General features: G+C 37.4%; 1 long non-coding RNA gene across 3 annotated transcripts in view; it reads left to right on the forward strand.

The window, feature by feature from the left end:
• The window catches only part of LOC137019379 (uncharacterized), a 74,891-nt gene that overhangs the window by 9,413 nt on the left and 42,892 nt on the right, over positions 1 to 22,586 (forward strand). For 2 of the 3 annotated variants that reach the window (XR_010895003.1, XR_010895005.1), the window contains 2 exons: positions 6,380 to 6,518; positions 13,875 to 16,107. This is a non-coding gene — a long non-coding RNA (uncharacterized lncRNA). Of the gene's footprint in view, positions 1 to 6,379; positions 6,519 to 13,874; positions 16,108 to 22,586 lie in introns of those variants that run through there. The other variant, XR_010895004.1, reaches the window with a different exon arrangement.

Here is a 22,586-nt window from a genome sequence, read left to right on the forward strand (position 1 = left end):
TTGTCATTGACCCTCATATTGGAGAAACACATTCTGTATTGTTATTCTGTTTTTCTCCTCTTGTTCATATTCTTCTCTGCAGCCCAGCTGAACTGAAGTGGGGGTGTGACCCGTGCCATTGTGTTTGTGCAGAATATGGACTCTCTTCCTCTTTCTCCTCTTCTTTTTGCCACCTACGCCATCCTGTTTTTTTTTTTCTCCCTATCAACAGAGGCTGTTTATGCTCAGGCTAACTCTGATAAGACAGAATGTCATGTTTGTCTTTTTAGTCGTTCGGCACTAGCCTTATATCAATTTCATTATCTGCTCGGGCACATATACAATCTCTATATGGCTATCCTTACTACAACTACAAGGCAGGAAATCCGTTGCCTTGAAAACAGTTTTAGTGGAACTCCATTGTGTTGGTTTGTTCTTTCCAGAAAACCCAGTGCCCACGTGAGAGGAGTGAACTTCCTGAGCGTTTTCTGTCACACAGCGTGAACACACCACCACCCCCAACTGTTTTTTGCTCAATAACACACACACACTTGACTATAACTCATTGTTTGGAAGCCCTCATACACTCTTAAAAATAAAGGTTCTGTATTGGCATTGATCAGTCTAAAAAATACCGGGCTAAAAACAAACCAAGTTGGGTTGGAAATGGACATGGATTGGGTTGTTTTAACCCAGTGTTTGGGTTAAATGTTTACCCAACCTGCTGGGTAGTTTTATTTAACTCAACTATTGTTTAAAAATTACTGCATTGCTTGCTTAAAATGAACCCAAAATATGCTGGAGATTAATATTTATTAATCAGTTTAATTAATAATAATTAATCAAAAAACATTTATTAAATTGCTTATTAATAAATGTTCACCTTTTGATTGTTATTGTTGTCTCTAGTAATTATATGTCTGATTTTTAATTTTCAACCTATTTTGGGTTCATTTTAAGCCAGCCATATAGTCATTTTTGAACAATAGTTGGGTTAAATTAAACTGCCCAGTATGTTGGGCAAACATTTAAAGGTGCCATCGAATTGAAAATTGAATTTTCCTCGGCATAGTTGAATAACAAGAGTTCAGTACATGGAAATGACATACAGTGAGTTTCAAACTTAGACATGCTGCATGACGAACACTTTGTAAAGATCCATTTTGAGGGTTATATTAGCTGTGTGAACTATGTTTATGCAGTGATAGAGTCGAGAGCTCGGGAGGGGGCGAAGAGCATGCGATTTAAAGGGTCCGCAGCCTGAATCGGCACATTTCTAATTATGCCTCAAAATAGGCAGTTAAAAAAATTAATTAAAAAAAATGTATGGGGTATTTTGAGCTGCAACTTCACAGACACTTTCAGGGGACACCTTAGACTTATATTACATCTTGTAAAAAAACATTCGATGGCACCTTTAACCCAACCGCTGGGTTAAAACAACCAAATTGCTGGGTTTGTCCATTTTAAACCCAACTTGGGATTGTTTTTAGAGTGTACTTTGTTCACTGAAAGGTTCTTTGGGGAGCCCAAAATGGTTCTTCTATGGCATCCATCTTTTGGAACCTTTATAGTGTATGTGCACATTGTGGTGGTAATCACTGGTTTTATATAGAAACAATGACTCTTTTTAGTCAAAGCGAGTAAATTCTCCAGAGAGGGTTTTTGTGGGCCCATGGTCTTGCGCTGAGGGAGAGTGCCGCTGGTGTGTAGGCTGAGAGGTTGTAGGTTGGAACCTTATGACGCATGGCTCAGTTTCTTTTGCTTGGCCCGGTTTCAGAATGATTACCAATAACACAAAGGCTTTCCCTCCAAGAACTGCTGTTGTTTCAGCTGTTGACAGAGAGGAAAAAAGAGGCAGGTTCCTCTACGGGTTGTTTTCTCAACCAGCTGCGTCCTTGTGGACGGTATGTTTTTTTTCATAGCTTTTATCAACAACTCAAAAATAATAACAGGAAAGCAGTTGTGAAAACATTGTACCAGTCTTAATATTCATTCACCGTTCCACCTCGTTTGCTTGAATTATGAAATCGTCAGTTGGTGTTATTGGGGAAAGTGACTGCGCTGTGCTTTGCTGAGGTCGTGGCAGGTTTCTTCTTTTCTCTGTAGGTCAGACATAATTAAAGGCACTGTTATGAAGGAGACGGGACAGCTGTTTCTCAGCATGTCCCACAGCACTCCTCTGAGTGCAAAAGGACGTGCCAATCCAGCTCTTTGCTCTCCGCAGCATGTCTCTATCAACAAGTGACAGGAGATGAGGCAGCCAACATCACTACATTTTCACTTCCTTAAAGCTGTATGTGGTCAAGTTCCCTGGCCGGGCCAATGTGTGAGCTTGCATTTGTCTACATATTTTTTTACTGAATATTTTGAATGTTTCCTGTGTAAATATTAGGCCCGAATCATAAATGCTTTTAGCAGCACAAGCGCAATTTCAAACATAGTCATATTTCACAGCATATGAGGATGGGTTAAGATCATCTGCAGAAGATGCAACTAGATTATCAAGGAGACAAATGCAATTTTTTTTCAATTTGGTGCTGGAATCTGAGTGGGAAAGTGACGACTCTGAATGAGCATATAATAATTGGACGCTGATAAATGTGGCAGCTAAAAACAATCATCATTTAAATATCACGCCCATATAAATTCGTAGCTCAGAAGCATTCCCTTTTGAGTTTACGACATGGAAAAACCGGCCAAGATTAAGTATACCAAAAATACCTGTTAAGCTTGTAACTGCAAACAATTAAATTATTATAGATTTAATTATTATTATTAGTTTTTAATATAAGAAAATACTTTATTAATGTTATGGATAGGCTATATCATGGATGCTTGTTTCTGCAACAAAATAAAAAAAAAAAAAAGATAATGCGACTTTTTATCTCACAATTTTGACTTTTTGCTCAGAATTGAGAGATATAAAGTCAAGTACAACTTATAAAGTCATAATTACACAATATAAAGTCGCAATTGCATGTTATTCTCACAATTGTGACTATATATCATGCAATTCTGACTTTATGGGCCCTATTTTAATGATCTAAGCGCTTGTTCTGAAGTGCATGGAGCATGTGCACTTAGGGGTTGTCCAAATCCACTTTTGCTAGTTTAATGATGGGGAAAATGGTCTGCGCGCCCGGCGCATGGTCTAAAAGGGTTGTCCCTATTCTTTTAATGAGTAATGGGTGTTTTTTGGACGTAACGTGCAATAAACCAATCAGAGTCTCATCTCCCCTTCGCTTTAAAAAGCAGTTGTGTTATTTTACATGGCGGAATTTGCAAGCGGAAAAACGGAACGCTTCTCTAGCAAGGAAACGGATCTGCTCGAGCGCGAGGTTAAAGCGCGCGAATAGACCATCTATGGGACAAGCCGGATTCCACCAAAGCATTTTTATCTTTATGCACACAATAATAACCTTTAACATAATCATTTTATTTTTAATATTTGGCATGTTTGTGTGTCCCTGTGTGTGTAACAAGCAGAGTGTATGCATGTTGTGCACCCGTCTATGGGTGCATATTACTAATCCACTCTTTAAATAAAAAAATATTGTGGCATTGACTTTAATCAGGTTTTTATTGGTCAATGGCACAGTCGTTTTCAGTTGCCTCAAAATAGCAACACGCCAACAATGCGTCAATGGAATTTTTGTGGCTTACTGGCTTCATATGTTTTCATGCCAGTCAAAATGCTCTCATAACAATTTTCCACCGAAATTACTATGCTTTACACAAGATCACGCTTAACTGTACACGAGCTGAAACCTGACATGAGATTTGATCGTAGCCACCGCTCACGTCCATGTTGATAAACGCCAAGTTTTGAGTGGAAACGACCGTACTGCCAAATTTCTGTTTACATTCATTTCATAAATGAGGGTCACAAGACAAACCTTGTAAACGATGTGCGATTAATTGTATTGAATGTGCACTTGTAGTGTACATCATATCTTAAAGTATATTTAAATACAGTATTTGCAGATAATATAATAATATATAAAGAAATAAAAGGACATTTAAGAGTACTTAAAGAAATTACACTTTCATGACAATGTTTCTTAAAGGTGCCCTAGAATCAAAAATTGAATTTACCTCGGCATAGTTGAATAACAAGAGTTCAGTACATGGAAATGACATACAGTGAGTCTCAAACTCCATTGTTTCCTCCTTCTTGTGTAAATCCAACACGATCACATGAGAATGCGTATCAATAGTATGAGTTTGTAATCTCGTAGAATATATACGCCAAAATGAGTTTTGGCGTGCTTATGGTACAGAATTTTTTTTTGCGTGCATATGATATGCACGTTATGGCATGTATATGATACGCTCTTGGGTAGGATGGGGGTGGGGGGTTCGTACGTATAATACGCCATAAAGTGCGTATCATATGCACGCGAAAAACTGTGAACCATAAGCACGCCAAAACTCATCTTTGGCGTATATATTCTACGAGATTACAAACTCGTACTATTGATACGCATTTTCGTGTGATCGGGCTCGTAAATCTCATTTGTTTAAAAGACCTCCGAAAAACAGGCGAATCTCAACATAACACTGACTGTTACGTAACAGTCGGGATCATTAATATGTATGACCCCAATATTTGCATATGCCAGCCCATGTTCAAGGCATTACACAAGGGCAGCCAGTATTAACGTCTGGATCTGTGCACAGCTGAATCATCAGACTAGGTAAGCAAGCAAGAACAATAGCGAAAAATGGCAGATGGAGCGATAATAACTGACATGATCCATGATAACATGATATTTTTAGTGATATTTGTAAATTGTCTTTATAAATGTGTCGTTAGCATGTTGCTAATGTACTGTTAAATGTGGTTAAAGTTACCATCGTTTATTACTGTATTCACAGAGACAAGAGCTATTTTCATTTTTAAACACTTGCAGTCTGTATAATTCATAAACACAACTTCATTCTTTATAAATCTCTCCAACAGTGTGTAATGTTAGCTTTAGCCACAAAGCACAGCCTCAAACTCATTCAGAATCAAATGTAAACATCCAAATACATACTATACTCACATGATCCGACGCATACATGCAGTATGCATGACGAACATCTTATAAAGATCCATTTGAGGGTTATATTAGCTGTGTGAACTATGTAAATGCACTGTATTATAGTCGAGAACTCGGGGGGTGGGGGGCAGGGAGCGTGCGATTTAAAGGGGCCGCGCACTGAATCGGTGCATAGTTAATGATGCCCCAAAATAGGCAGTTAAAAAAAATAATAATAAAAAAAATCTATGGGGAATTTTGAGCTGAAACTTCACAGACACATTCAGGGGACACCTTAGACTTATATTACATCTTGTAAAAACTGGTTCTAGGGCACCTTTAACACACTTAAGTACACTTTGTAATAAAGTCAAATGAAAGTTTTTCTTTAAAGTATTTTTACATATATTTTAAAGGGTTAGTTCACCCAAAATTGAAAATTCTGTCATTAATTACTCACTCTTGTGTTGTTCCAATAAAAGCCTAAATTCAATCTGTTCATCATGCGATCGTGTCTCTTCAGAAAGTTTGGACTAAACAGCTCAATTCATATGGAAGTTTTACGATCTCTTTATGAACTTTGTGTCAAAGTTGTGTAACTGTCAATGGAGGACAGAAATCTCTCAGATTTCATCAAAAAGATCTTCATTTGTGTTCCGAAGATGAACGAAAGTCTTACAGGTTTGGAACGACATGAGGGTGAGTAATTAATGACAGAATTTTCATTTTTGGGTTAACTATCCCTTTAAATCATTGTTTTTATTGTAATCATTGTTATATCCTTCATTGGCATTTTAACTTTGTAAAAAAATATTTCCACTGTTTCACCTGATATTTTACGAAAAGCACAGCCTTTAAAACTGTGCTTTAGTCAGAGCTGTAACACGCACACAAACGCAGACAGCGCCACAGGTTAATTAAGCCGCAGAGAGTGACAAACTGATTGACATGGGCAAAGGGGGCTCAGATGAACAGAAATGAATTAAGCATAGCCTGCGGCTGAAATTAGCACCTCAATTCACCCACATCCAGTTTGTCAAAGTACTTTCATTGTTTATGCTACATGCGACAAATGTTCCCAGTCGCGCGAGGTGACATTTGCCACCTCCACCCAGTTGAAACAAACCTTTGTGCCGACCAAGGCCATGACCCTGAACTGATTATAATGTCCTAAAATGAAGGAAAAACCTTGGTTATGCCAAAGCTAAGTCTCATTAACATAAACAACATAAAGACCAGTATAACAGTATTCCCATTTGAACCCTTAAGACTCTTATTTGGCCATTGATTATGTGCTCACATTGTTAAGCAAGTACTGGAATAGCAATAAATGACTTTTTAATTCCCTCTATATGTTGTTTGCTTTATTTCAGTGTTTGATGATACCCCTGAAGCATTACTTACAAGCGGCCCTGCTCAGAGTCACCTGACCCTTTTAAAACAGACCAATTATAGCGCATTAATGGTGGTGCCATTTTAGAAAGATCTGGAGCAGAATCGCCACATCTAAAGGTCAGTATTACCTCAGTGGATTGATCTTATTGCTCTATTTTATCATGACTTTTTGTGAAGCACTAAAATGAAAATCAAGTGAACTGTGAGTTCATTTCTTTTTATAGTTTATAGACCTTGCAGACTTCTCTGCGCTGGTTAAAATATGATCTGACATATGAAGTGTTTTAAACACGGACATGTGTTCCCGATCATATTTTAGATCCTGAAATGGATTCTTGAGACTTCTACTTATAATTTTCCATGTCAGTAAGATATTGTAAAAAGCAGATTTAAACGTCAGCTCAGCCTTTTATCTCTGATTCATTGTGCGACATAAAAGGTTGAAATATTATGTCAAATCATTTGGTCATTGGTGTGTGTGTGAATTGCCAGGATGGATGCGCTACAGCTTGTCACCTTCGTGTCTCTTTATGGCCACAGACAGTGCTGTTATATTATCAATATTGTCTGACAGCAGGACTTTTCATCCATCAGCATGCGCCCTTCTCCATCAGGTCGAAAAAACGCCAATGTGAAACGTCTGCGAGCTGCCGTTCATCTCTGTTTGATGACATGTTGAGAGTTATCTCAGCAGGCTTTTTTAATTAATAAAGCTATAAAACAGACTGTGATTCCCCGAAGTCTCCCCGGAGGCGTGGAGGAGGTGAGCGGGAGTGCGCTTTCTGAGTTTATTAGCACTGTCGTTAAAACATCTTGATTAATCGAGGCTCAGGTTGACACTGTGGAATTCTGTTTCTTGTTGATTGTTTCGGTTCAGTGATGCCTTCATTGAGCTGTAACTTACGCTGGGAAATGCTTTATGCCCTCTGAATCTCAAGGAAATGTGGAATGAGGGAATTAGACTTCACGATAATAGACCCGTCAGTATCAACACCTGTCAAACACCGCAACAAATTGTTTTCTTTAAGGGATATTTCACCCAAAAATGAAAATTATCCCATGCTTTACTCACCCTCAAGCCATCCTAGGTGTCTCATATGAACACAATATGTTAAATTAAAAATATTCTTGCTCTTGCAAGCTTTATAATGGATGGGGTTCACAATTTTATAGCCCAAAAAAAGTGCATCCATCCATCATAAAAGTAATCCATACGTCTCCAGGGGGGTTTATAAAGGCCTTCTGAAGTGAAGCGATGTGTTTCTGTAAGAAAAATACCCATATTTACAACTTTATAAACTATAACCAGCTTCCGACAAACATCCGTACGCAAGTCGACTTACAGCGGAAGAGTAACCTCTGATCCGACGAATGACGTATTGACGAACGCGGGAGTGCAGAGGACCACAAATTAGAAATGTAAAACTAGAAATTTTAAATAGAAACACCGGAGGATTTTGATATAAGAGAAGAGGACAGAAAACAGAAACAGACAGTTGATACATTTTTCAAAATATTTTCTTTTGTGAAACAGTCAAAGAGGTTTGGAACATCATGTTTTAGGAATATACATAATACTTTTCAAAATAGTATGCTTTTTTTATTCAGCAAGGGGACATTCAGTTGATCAAAAGTGACAGTAATGACTTTTACATGATGCAAAAAAAGCTATTTCAAATAAATGCTGTTCTTTTGAAATTTCAATTCATCAAAGAATTGAAAAATATAAAGCAGCATATCTGTTTGCAACATTGATGATGATAATAATAATAATAATAAACATTTATTGAGCAGCAAATCAGCATATTAGTATGATTTCTGAAGGATCATGTGACACTGAAGACTGGAGTAATGGCTGCTTACCATCACAGGAATAAATAAAACTATAACATTAAATAAAACAAATAAGAATATTTCACAGTATTACTGTTTTTACTGTATTTTTAATGAAATAAATGCAGCCGCGGTGAGCAGTTAAAAAAACATTTAAAAAACAGTACTGACCCCAAACCTTTGAACACTATAAATATATAATTGCGAATCCTGGAAAAAATGTTTGCTTGGTGGCCTGTATACCTGTCAGTTACTGCCAAAAGTGGAAATCTCAGTTTGCATTAGAGGTCTAATCTTTGGATTTCATCTCTCTTTTTTTTTTTTTTTTTTCATATAGATTTATTGTATGTAATGTCTGAGTGTACATGTCTGTATGTTGGTCTGTTATGTGTCTTGCTAATTTCGTTCACAAAACCGAATGTGTCCACTAGTATTTACGTGAAATCCACCACACCCTTATGTTTGCGACATGTTAAACTTCAACGGGTCTATTTAAAATGCGCACACACACAACAGGTTCTTTTGGCCACAATGCGGAGCTTTGTGAGGCTGCCAAGCGCTCAAACCCAGATCTGACGACCTCTGCGACTGGCCTCCTTCCAGTTTGTCTGCTTACAGGTGAATGTTCTCTTAACCTGACCTCCTCCCCAGTCCCATTACCTTGTTCTCTTTGGACTAGAGGCCCACTGCGCTGGAAAAGTCCAGCTGAGATCCAGACGCTCATTTGGGCCTAATTCTGACATCTGACAGACTGGCGTCCCCCCTCCTGCCTGTATAATTCACAGGGCCTGTTTGATTTTTTTAACTGCCAGCCTGTGTCAGAGCCTCTAACAGAGGTGTGTGTGTGTCTGCTGAAGGAGAATGATCGATAGCTATTAGGCAGCAGCGACTCACTGAGCTCAGATGGGCTGTGCTGTTTGCACAGGTGCCCAACAATGTGTCGCTCTGCGCCAAACCTGTTCCACACCATTTAACCCCGTATGGTGGCAGGCAACTTCGACAGACCCCCACCTCAGAGCGAAAATCTCTCTTTCTCGCACTTGTGTGCTCTGTGATCGTGTTTCTCAGTTTCGGTGGTTTTTGCTCTACCATTTACAGGCTTTTAGATGTAAGGGGTAAGAGCATGACCCTAGGAGAGAGTTTCGGTTACATCTCTCTATGATACGAGAGTGACAATGCATGTTCCTCGGTCCGGTGAGCAAGCGAGATGGAGGAACAGACAGACGTTTGATGAGTAAGAGACTTTCAGGACCGCTTGAAATAGTTTATTATTTAGAATGGAATTTTCCAGAAACAGTGGCCTAAAAATGGAGTCATTGTTTATTGTTTTCACTTAAGTCCTTTTTAAAAGACCCAACTCTGGCCCTTTCAGGCTGTTTTCACACTTTGTTCGATTTCTTGGATGGTACACAAGTTAAATTATACGGCCTTCCCCCGCCATCTCCCTCATGTTTCTTTTCACATTGTATTTATTTGGCTCCGAATCATGCTGCATTTGAGTTTCACCTTGAGCACTAGCGGCAGCTGTTTACCACTGTTACTAGGTAATGACTCAAGAGGGGGAAAGCGCTAGAAATGGAAAGCGTTGTTCACTTCATGTTTTTACTCATGTGTTTGTCCCTTTGGTTTTGCTGACAAAACTTAACACTCACAAAACAGCATTTGCGAAAAGATGCAAGTAATGTGAACTAGAAGAAATTCAACTTGAATTGGGAACCAAAATGGGGATCATATAACCGCTTTCATATCAATTGTGAACTGTACTGAACTCCAGACTAACACTTTCATATTGTTATCCATCTCATTTTCAAGCAGAGCAAGTATCTGCAACCAAACAGCATTCACATAAACACATAAACAAACTGAATTGGGAAGTCAAACCAACTTAGTGCAGCAAAAAGTGAGTGATGGACCTTGGAATTGATCCACTTTAGTTTCAGTCCGTTTTCCATTCACACTGCTGTTTTGGGACCCAGTCCAAACTTGAGTACGAGTATTATTGCAATGTGTAATCTATAATGACCAAACACATGAAAATGAGAATTAAAATAAACTGAACATCACAAGTATGTTAGTCTGATTCAAGATTGTAAGTGTTTACATTTAAGCCAAATTTTTTGCAAACTTATGAAGCATGTGATAACACACATGGGCTACTTTTAAACCAAATTACATCTACACATTACTTATTAGTAATTTGACTGCCGGTTTCATCCAAAACTACATAAAGTATTAACCCAGACTCATTGAAAAAATAAGATATTATGTTGTTTCTTGCACATTTCAAAGTGAAATGTTCAGTGAGTGGCTCTTAAAGCATGTTCGGTTTTACCCGAAAAAAAAAATTCAAATGAACCTGACAACGTATAAAACATTGGTTGTTTTGACATCAATACCATGGGAAAAAACTGCCATATACTATAGATATTTTTTATATTATCTCATATTTTGGCAGCAGGTATATTAGGCTGCTGTCACTTTAAGACCTGACACACAGATCCAATATATTGTTACACATGTGTTTTCTTTCTCAACTGTTTATGTTCACTTAAAACTTAACTGACTGTGTTTACATGAATACTCACTAAGACCAGAATTTTGACATTATATTGTGTGTATTTGACTGTTTAAGCACAATAAGCATCGAAAAAGAACTAAATTTAGTGCTGAGAGACGGCTTTATGTGCGCACACTTTGGGTGTGAGCGCAAAATCTGCGGGAATGGGTAAAATTGTGTGCAATATGTACTGTCCCAGGTCGAAATTCAAGCCCTTTAAAACCAACAATATTCACCCAGAGCAAATGAAATAAGCCAATGAGGGGAGGTGGGTTTGTGTGTCAACTCACTGTCAGAGAGATGAGAGAGATGAGAGAGAGCGAGAGCAAGAAAGCGCAGCTGGTATTGTATATCTATTCTGTGGAAAATGAGTATTGGAAGCATTTCAGATGTTTCAGTATATATTAAATTCAACCCGCCAGGAGTAGGAGTGACTGCATTACACGCCACTGCTGAAATTTACCCGCATTTGGCGGGTGTTAATGTCCAGCCCCGGTGTTAACAAAATCAATTGAGAGATAAAACATGCATTGCTTTACTAGGTGAGCTAGCGAACAAGTTTACTACATAAGAAAAGACAAGTATATGAGGTAATAGCTGGTGATAAAAATGACAAAATGCATTCATTTATGCACTATAGTGATAAATGTCATTATTACTATTAAGTGATTTAATGTCATAACATATTATTGTACAAGGAAAGTCTTTATTAAAAGTAATCTACTCCTTTAATCGTAATTTGTGTTAACTAGTGTTCATTTCAGCTGGAAACTGCAGTGAATTGCATGTAGAGTTTATGTTTTGGGATTTTAAAGTAGAGGACACAGCATGTTTTTCCAATGAGCCTGGTTTGAACATAATACAGGCAGAGTCTCCTTGGATCAGCTCGGGTTTAAGTGCCTTCCTCGAGGACACAGTGGTGTTAGCTTGTGGATGGTCCCTTTATATGGACGTACCACCTTTTCAGTGACCAGTCATCAGCAACTAAATGGCAAAAAACTGTTGTGATACTCATCCACAATTTGCATTTTTTCCCTCAGACAGCAAGAGAATTTTGTTTAGTTTCATTTAGTTATGTGTTTAGATGTTTAGTTTTGGTGTCTACGTTTTCTCTGGAATAGAAGTCTTATTTTCCAGCTGCCAAAGAATCCAAAGCCATAATCTTCTCATATTTCCACTACACACTGATTCTTTTCACGGATGATTATTGGCATTTGAGTGATCAGATAACACAACCATCCACCGTATCCATAACACACACACAAACCTTTGCCTATTTTACGAATCCCGTGTCTCACTTATTGCTGTGTGTCCACTTATGTAATTGATTTTGGTTTAGAGGGCTGCAACAAAAGACCACCATCATATCTTACTGTGACACTAAGCATTCAATGATTACAGCTAATCATGCCTCTATTCTGTCTAATGTGTAGAGCTCTGGTTTGCCTTCGATCTGGTCAAGTACTGATGAATAATTAATGATGTAATTAGCCCAAATGGCTTTGTGCGCAATGTTTGGTCCGTCATCTGCTTTAGATTGACGTGAGCCACTTTGAATATGGGGGCAAGATTTCACTTCTTTTCAACTTTATTTAGCTTTTTTTCTCTCATTTTCCATTTGCTTTTATTTGTGATTCCTTTTTAAACATCAGAAGTAGATCTCTACACTAATTTTGGCAATCACCCAAATCAGAAAACATGCTTTTAAGAGCTTGGGTGAGCATTTGTGGGCACCTCCTGCAATGTACCAAGCCAAGTGCATTAAGACACCCCCCACTCCACCCCACAAGCCACTATCTGATGTTCTCTGGTCTCTGCGGAGCAGAGCTGAGTATTGATCTGTGATCAGATTTCATGCCTGTTTCACTGTATCTGTTTCTAACATACATAAACACATACATGCATAGCAACAGAAGAACCACTCGAATCTACGTTTCTCTTTTTTTGTTGTTGTTGTTGTCTCAACCTCTCCATTTCTATTTTTCTTTCTCTTTATTCTCCCCACCTTCCTCTTTAGGTGAAATTAAGCTTATACTAGATATGAAAATGAAATACAGTGTGTATCTTGGCATGTGACAGTTTTATTTATTTCTTTTATGTACTGTTTTATATGTACAGTTTTTTGTGAAGAAAGAGTACTTTTGAGTGTGTGGCAGAAGAGTAGGCAAGATTTAGGTCGTACTACTTCATCATTACTGGGTCTTTACATGCATCCTGTTACCATTTAAACTGCCCTGTCAATCATCTTGTCAGAGTCCTCCACATTCAATTTAATTTTATTTCCTACCGTTTCAGAAAGAAATGTAGTAGTACGTTTATCTGCTAGTCGTGGGTCTTTCATGCGGAGAACTCTCCTCATGTGTTTTGATGCATTTAAAAGTTATTGACAAAACGTATCTGTACAAAAGTTCATAATGCTGTTGCAGTTGAAATATAATGTGAATAACTTTGAATAAATATCTTTTCGTCAGTATAGATACTGATTATTAATCACTCTAACCCCTTTATCTAAACCTCTCTACTTAACCATCGCACATCCGCCATGTTTTTTTTAGAACTTTTTATTCGTGTTTGAAGTTCTAATAGAATCATCGTCCAACATGCAATGGGTTGTGGGCAGTATTAGCTGTTAGAGTGTGTATGGATCTGTACTTTGGATTCTAACTGGAAAAAGTACACCATCTGGGTATCTTTGGAATACTCATTTCAACATACTACGATTTGGGACACTAATTCTAATTTCGAATACTATTTAGAATGGGTAGTATGCGAATTGGGACACAGCAAGGTTTTGTGGATCAAAAAAGATCTGAACAAATTGTTCAGAAATGAAACTCTCTAAACTCATCAAGGAGAACTAGGGCGGATGTCAAGATTTTTGGGGAATAATAAATACAATTTCGATCTGTTCCTCATGCAAAGATATTGACTTTGAGTTTAGCGCGCAATTAGTATTGACTACATTTATGATACGTTAATGGTCCTTTTTAGTCTTTTTTTTTAAAAAAGGCACTCAGCTTTTTTTTAAAAAATAAAAGTTTGGCTGGGATATTCTTACAAAAATGACCTTATCTGTTCTACAGGGGGAAGAAAGTCACACCGCTTTTGGAACAACATTAAGGTGAGTATACAATAACAGACTTTTCATTTTATGAGTGAACTGTATAAACTGTACCTTTTAATTTAGCTTTGGAATATTCTAGCCTGGAATTGTGGTTAATCTTTTGCATTATTGCAAAGCCAACAATAACTGTTGCCCTGTATTTCTCTTTAAATGATTAGCTTGAAATGTATATGGTTCAGTGGCTTTAGACTCCCAGAGGCACACTCTCAAACACAGCTTAAGGCACCCACACACTACAAGAAAATCAAGCCGATTTTGGCCCAATTCTCTCCTTCTGACATTTCTAGGTAACATTCTGATTATCTTGATGGTTCTACAGATTATCGTATCAGCTTTCCCTGTGGTGTGTTAAGAGTGTTAATCTAAAGTGAAGTGTAACCGGGTATGGTGTCACATAATTGACCCTTCGCAAAGACCAGCCCCGCTTAGTTACTGTTGCTTTGTCCGACAAGCCATGGCGCTGTCACGCCACACGCAGTGAAAAATACATCGCGGAGCAAAGAGGATACTGACAACATGTCGACAGACAAGATAGAGCAGGTTACTTATGATATTAAATAAAGTCCCAGCTTTCAAACTGTGTAGTTTTTTTAAAGAAATTCAAACAATAAAAATTTTTTTGTGGCTCTTTAATGTGTCGTGATAGATTGCTGTAGCACCTCAGCTCAAACGGCTCGTGAACCAATCATCTCTTCCTACTAGTTCATTTATAGAATCAAATAAACATGAATGAACATGAGAAGGAATGTTGTTTCAAACACAGAAAGACCTCAGTAAACACCATTTTTCAAAAAAATTTTTAAGTCCACCGAGGTTAATCTTGACTGCTTTGTTGGACAAAATGGCAGTTCGGCGTTATAATTGGTTAGATTGCTTGTCAATCAAACTCCTGGCGAAGGGTCAATTGAAATTTGTGCTCTGCATTTCACCCATTCAAGTGCACACACACAGTAGTGAGTATTGAACACACACCCGGAGCAGTGGGCAGCCATTTTTGCTGCGTCCGCCTGCGGAGTGATTGGGGATTAGGTGCCTTGCTCAAGGGTAATTGAGAGTGGAAGAGAGCGATGTTCATTCACTCCCCCATTTACATTTCCTGCTAGTTTGGGTTACAAATTCAACGCTCTAACCATTAGGCCACAACTGCCCACATTAGGCCACTTCTGCTCAGAAGAACGTCGGGGCAGCACCAATCTCAAATCGGAAATATCCAACATGTTGAATATTAACGATCAGAAATCATGTTGTGTGGGGGGAACCCTGATGACAAACACGCACACTCTGTAGATTGTCACATGAAATTAATTGATACCCAATCAGAAAGCGAGCTGACTGAAGACTGAAGCATAACACGACTTCTCCCATATCTTTTTCATTTTTTTTTTCACAAATTTCCTGTATAAAGCAGTCCAAACACTATTATCTCCATTTCTTCTTGCCCGTCATCTGCTATGTTTGTTTACTCTAAAGTCACATTTGACCAAGAAAGATTTTGCGAGATCCCGTGTTCACAGTTGGGACTCTTGTTGTTTTGTGAATGGAATCTGTTAGGCCCTGTTTAAACCTGGTATTAAGATGCATTTGGTCGATCGGATCACAAGTGGACAACACTAAATACAGGTGTAAATGAGGTCTAAAACATTTTGAGGTTGTCCACTTTCGACCACAATGTTCTCTCACCATTCCTGATTTCTAAAACACTCTCACAGTGTTCGGTCGGTCTTGCGGCTATCAGAACAAAAACGAAAGCTGTCATCTCTGGTCGTGTTTGTATGTAAATTGCGTGAGCTTGTTCTGTCCATTAGATCGAAAGATCTAAAAAAGGCCCTTACATTTACCCTCCCATAGACCCTCCCCTCGAAGAAATCAGGACAAAAGTGGTTGAAAGTGGACAAAAGAGAGATTAAAACACCAGGTGTAAATGGGTATGTGTCTTTCACTTGTGATCCGATCAACTAATACCAGGTGGAAACGGCCTTTGTGTGTGGTCTGCTGTCCTGGTCACATTGTGGCATTCCACCCACTATTGGAACAAAACTGTTAAGACTATTTGTTTCTCTTACATTTTGAAAATCTGATAAGATTTTAAAAATTGTTTAGTGTGGGCCAGCCTTTAGTGTTGGGTGTTTTTTGGATGGGTGCATGCCTGTGCACTGGCCAAAGACAGAGACAGAGAGAGAGAGAGAGAGAGAGAGAGGATTAATAATTGAGTGACGGATGTTTGTTCTGTTCTCTTTACCGTTTCTGGTCACTGGTTTCACCTGAGAGATGTTGTCAATCATCATTTGTCATTGGAGCATGCCATCAGTGAAATCTAAGCAATCTAAAAAAACAAGAGAAAAACAAACCGAGCGAGAGGAGTCTTGAAACATCCTACAATCAAGCCTCTCACGTTGTTTGTATGTGTGTAAGAATCTGAGGCAGCAGTTTCAATGTTAGGTCTCATTATCAAACTGCTGGCCTGTGTACTGGTTGCCATGCTGACTGAAACAACAAATATTTTGAGCTATGTTGCACCTTCTAACAAAATTCCAAACTCAAATGATTTGGAAAGTTCCACTGTCTTTCTTTTCAGCCCCTCTTTCCTCTGCTCCCCCTTCTTTTCTTCTCCTCAGCAGAATAGTGTCTTTGTCTCCTGGAAGTGAACTTGAAAACAGTGTTGAGGTGAGGAGCACACTTTTATTCAACACACAGACACACATACTGGCTGAGGACGTCCCTATAAACACTGAAAGAGTTCTCAGTCTTGTACAATGATCTCCTCTCACCTCTTTCTCAGAAGAACAATACTTAGCTTTGTCTTTCTGTATGTAGGCAACAGGGATAAACAAAAAGATAGGCCTATACATTTTGGTATCCTGTTTGTCATGGTAACCACAGCTAAAGAAAAAATACATAGCTACTAGTTGTTTTTACTATTGTAAAATAAAAAGTAATATCCTACTGTTTTTCATTTCTATTTCATATAAATTCTGTTAATTTGGACTTTCTATTCATCAAAGAATCCAGTTTTCACAAAAATATTAAGCAGTACAACTGTTTTTGGGATTGATACTAATCAAAAATGTTTCTTGAGCAACAAATCAGCATAATTTAATGAATTCTGAAGGATCATGTGACACTGAAGACTGGGGTAATGATGCTGAAAATTCAGCTTTGATCACAGGAATGATTACATTTTAACATATATTACAATAGAAAACTGCTATTTTAAAATGTATTCACAATATTACTGTTTTTATTGTATTTTTGATCAAATGAATGCAGCTTTAGTGAGAAGAAGAGATGTTTTCTAAAACACTAAAAAAAAAAAAAAAAAAAAAAAAAGTGCTGACCCCAAACTTTGACATGAAACAAAATATTTGAAAAAAATGACAGAAATATTCAGAAACCTACTTACGTTGTTTGAAGAAGATAGCATTTTAATTTTTATAGTGGTGCTTAACTTTAATCCTAAATATTAAACTTTGGCACATAATTTGTCCTGTACCATTACTTTACCATTTTGACTTGGCAGGTGACATAACTGGAGAAAAAACAAACAAACAAAACTATTTTGACTAAGACCAGTAAGTAATACACCAGCAACACGGTTGCTAGAAAAATATAACCACTGCAACCAGCTGCAACATCCTTAATTCATGGCAGCAGGTTTTACCAACCTGATCTCACAGCAATTCGTACGTATTTTACGAGGTGGCTAAATCGTACGAATTCATATGTTTTTTGCTAAATCGTATGTATTTTACGAGTTGACAAATTCGTATGAATTCATACGAATGACTTACCCCAAACTCCGCCCCAAACCTAACCGTCACTGAGGTTTAGACAAGGTCGTATGAATTCATACGAATTAGCCACCTTGTTAAATACGTACGAATTGGTTGTGAGATAGCGTTGGTTTTACACATCTTCTCCAGAAAATTTTAAGTTAAATTTTGAGTTATAAAGTCAGAATTGTGAGATATAAGTGAGTTTATATCTCGCAATTCTGACTTTATTTCTCATTGTAAAAAAAGTAAAATTTATGGTAAAAAACCAGCAGCAGTGGTTTCCAGAACTTTACCGTAAAAAATACGGTAGCAACGTTTTAGGTTTTATGGGACAGCACTTAGTTTACAGTTCAAAACCATGTAATTGAAAGGTTTATATTGTAATAATTACGGTTCATAACTGTTTATTTTACATGTAAAAAAAAAAAAAAATTCTGTTAACTTTATGATAAAAAAAAACTAAGTTATTTCAAAGAACATACATCAAATGTGAAGTGTCACGCAGGGAATTGTGGAAGTGTCAATTTACGTTTTTTCACTGTAAATTATACAATGATTTTTTTTCACTTCCAAAAACTCTAAATTTAACGGTATGTTACTGTAAAATTACATTAAATGTACCATTAGATCTATTAGTTATTTACCATATATAGTATGGAAACTTTCTGTAAACCTATTAACTGTTTGTCACCGTAGCATTTCTACAGTCTTTTACCGTTAAAATAAGTATTTTTTTTTACAGTTATAACTCACTATTGCTCACAAAATTGTGAGAAAAAAAAATCTGAATTATGAGATAAAAAGCCACAATCACCTTTTTTATTTTTTATTTAGTGCCGGAAACAAGCTTCCATACTTGTTCATGCAGCACAGAACAGACATTATTCATGCAAACAAACAGCTCAACTTACCTTGCAGAGTGAGACATTTTTACTGACATAAAAACCTTATTTTGAAGAAAAATGCCTTTAATGCTACTACTCAAGCACTATTATGAGATGTGAACAATGTGAAAATTTTTAGTGGCTCGCTTTCTAGCTATATCATTTAACACATACTCATTTCTTACAGAATTTGACTTCATCAATGTTGCTATGTGCTGTTAATTGTGTCTTGGAAACCCGATGAAACCCAGCTGCGACCTGATCTGGATGTGTTCCATCTATTGTATGTTGCACAGGAGTGATTTTGGCTGGCTTACTGGACATTATGTAACTATTGTCAGTTAGTTTGTGTGTATACACAGAAATAAGTATACCTACCCTTGCCTTATGACATTTTTGATGTTTAAATATGTCTACTTTAGATGGAAGCTTACTCTTCATCCAGGCCGTTTATAGAAACTGACATGCAAAAACACAAAAGGAGATAGTTTGAAAAAATGTCTACAATCCAATATTGTTCTGGACTCCAATGACTTGCATTGAAAGAAACAGTTGAAAAATTCTTCAAAATAGTTTCTTTTGTGTTTCTCAGAAGAAAAACAAGTCATACAGGTTTGAAACGACATGAGGGTGAGTAAATGATGACAAAATTTTCATTTTAGGATGAACCGTCCCTTTGAATATATAAGTCTTAAAGGCACAGTGTCAGACAATGGGTGTGAACAAATAAACATGACTGTTTATTGTCATTATAAGAATCATTATTAAAACAAACAGTGGTACGCAGTGTATATGTGCGTGTACAGTATGTGCCGACTGTCCGTCTGCCGTCTGTCTGGGTTAATCTGAACACAATAGATAAGGGGCCGAGAGGGACAGGTGTGGCTCTGCAGTGGCCCCTGGCATCACCCTTGGGCATTAAAGGCTTGAGTGTCCATTCAGCTGCAAGACAGGCTGTGCCTTTGGTGCTGAACTTGGCATGTGGATATGTATGTGTTATTCTAAGGCTGTATTAAGTGGTGCATTAGTGATGTGATCTCTGCCTCTCTCTGCTCTGATGTCGCTGTGGGCCCCATGCAGCAGGGCTCAGCATTAACCAGCCTGTCTGCAGCTTTGCACAGCAGCTGGAAATAGAAATTGCCACGTTGTTGTTGTTGTTGTGTGTGTGTGTGTCTGTTTGTGATTTCAATGTACAGCTGATTAAAGACATTTCAGTTTGGACACTTTCTCTGTCTTTGCAGCTCTGTTTAACACATTTTATATCTTTTCAGCTGATTTTTGTTACAAATTGAGAGCAGAAAAATGCATCTGTAGAGTCTCTCTGAGCCTGCTCATTTATGTTAAGAAACATCTCAGTAATAATAATATTAAAAAAGCTTTACTTTAAAGTACATTGTGTTTTAATTTTTTGGTTTGCTTTAAAGAAGAACACGTATTTTGATGTGTTAACTAACATAAGCATAAGTACTTAAAGGGATAGTTCACCCAAAAATGAAAATTTGATGTTTATCTGCTTACCCCCAGGGCATCCAAGATGTAGAGGACTTTTTTTCTTCAGTCGAACGCAAATTATGATTTTTAACTGCAACCGCTGCCGTCTGTCAGTCAAATAATAGCAGTAGATGGGAACTTCAACTATAACAGTAAATAAAACTTGCTTAGACAAATCCAAATTAAAACCTGCGGCTCGTGACGACACATTGATGTCCTAAGACACGAAAGGATCGGTTTGTGCGAGAAACCGAACAGTATTTATATAATTTTTTACCTCTAATAGACCACAATGTCCAACTTCGTTCAGCTTCCTGTTAGTGAGGTCAAAAAACGCGTTCTGAAGACGGAAGTGATATACTTCAATGAGCGCGAGACATCACTGCCGTTGTCAGAGCGCGATCAGACCTCACTAGCCGGAAGCTGAAGGAAGTTGGACATAGTGGTGTATTAGAGGTAAAAAATTATATAAATACTGTTTGGTTTCTCGCACAAACCGATCGTTTCGTGTCTTAGGACATCAATGTGCCGTCACGAGCCGCAGGGTTTAATTTGGATTTGTCTATGGAAGTTTTTTCGACTCTTATTGTTCAAGTTCCCAATCACTGCTATTATTTGACTGACAGACGGCAGCGGTTGCAGTTAAAAATCATAATTTGCGTTCGACTGAAGAAAAAAAGTCACCTACATCTTGGATGCACTGGGGGTAAGCAGATAAACATAAAATTTTCATTTTTGGGTGAACTATCCCTTTAATTACAGTTTTAACTGTAGTTCATTATTGCATGTTACATTTAAAGTAAATATATTTTAAATGTACTAAATTGAAACTTTATCATTGCAAATGTGTAATTACAAATATGGCAAGCACAATAAACCTCACAAGAATCGGAAATGGGCTGTTTTTCCTTAGAATGGAGTGAGAACAAGCACGTCTCTCGAGCTGTTGCAATCTTTTTTGGTGCTCTTTAATGTGGCATGACGGATCGCTGTAGCTACTCAGTTCAAGCAAAATGGCAGCGCGAAACGCACGTGAACCGATCATCTCTTTCACTTTACTGCTCGTTACAGCACGAAATAAACATGAATGAACATCAGAAGGTATGTTGAAAGATACAATACAACTTACCGAAATCCATATCATCATGTAAATGCTCAATCAGTGTTTCAACCGTGGGAAAGACATCTTGAGGACAATATGTCACATAACGTCGCATTTACCTCAGAAAAAAAACCAAAACCCGTTATTTAGATAGAAAGTTAACTTAGAGAGGAGCATTCTGTTTAATACATGCACTAGCCTATATTGCATATTCATTGTATTTTTACTTAAAGGATTAGTTCACTTCAGAATTCAAATTTACTGATAATTTACTCAACCCCATGTCATCAAGATGCTTATGACTTTCTTTCTTCAGTCAAAAAGAAATTAAGGTTTTTGAGGAAAACATTCCAGTTTTTTTTTCTTTATATTGTGGACTTCAACAGCTACCAATGGGTTTGAAGGTCCAAATTGCAGTTTCAGTGCAGCTTCAAAGAGCTCTAAACGATCCCAGATGATGAATAAGTGTCTTATCTAGCGAAACGATCGGTCATTTTCTAAAAAAAAAAAAAAAAAAGTTATAAAATTTTTAACCACAAATGCTCATCTTGCACTACTTTGCGTTGCGCCACGCATTGCGTAATCATATTGGAAAGGTCAGGTACACTGTAAAAAATTATTTTCATGATTTGTTATCAGAACATTTTTTCTTTTGTCAAATCAATTTAGATGATTAATTTGGTTCAGATAACATAATAGTTTGAGTTTCTGTCGATTAAACAATTGCCTTCGTTGTATTAACTCAAATTTTTAATTTCAATGAACTCAAAATTTTAAGGCAACCATGGTAACTTACTTTTTTAAGTTAAACCAAAAATTTTTTTTTACAGTGTATAGCCTCAGTTAATGTTAATCTTTAATATTATAATGACGTAGCTATACCAACTGGGTTTCCGAGTTTACAGCATTAGTTGAGAGATATTTTTTTTCTTTGAGGGAATTTGACATGTACTGTACCTGATATGCCCCAAATTAATCAATATCCAATTGAATCAAATCAAAATCAATTCACAAGCTTGTGAATCGAAATCAAATCAAATTGTTAAATTTGTCAGTGCCCAGCCCTATAGTGTCAGTGAATGTTTTTTTAAGCAAATGTTGTCTTTCCCCTTTATTTCCTTGTCAGAGTGCACCAGAATGCTCTTTTTATGCTAAAGTGCACTACTTTTTCACAAGGAAGGTAACAGGTTTATCTTCTACAATCAAACCATCTCTCAGTGAGCGTTGGCTGGATTTTTCCATCTCTAGGCTGTTGTTGTGCAGTTTTGCATTGAGTGATTGGAGTGCCGCTCTTGGTTTGCATAACTCTGTGCTCATAAATCTGTTTTTGATGTTGGGCCGCAGGGTTAGAAATGACAGGTGATAGGCTGGAAAGGTTTCTGTGCATAATCTGCGTGTAGCTGCCAGTCATTGCGGATAAA

This window comes from Chanodichthys erythropterus, chromosome 4 (assembly GCF_024489055.1).
Source record: "Chanodichthys erythropterus isolate Z2021 chromosome 4, ASM2448905v1, whole genome shotgun sequence".
In the NCBI taxonomy this organism is placed as follows: Eukaryota; Metazoa; Chordata; class Actinopteri; order Cypriniformes; family Xenocyprididae; genus Chanodichthys; species Chanodichthys erythropterus.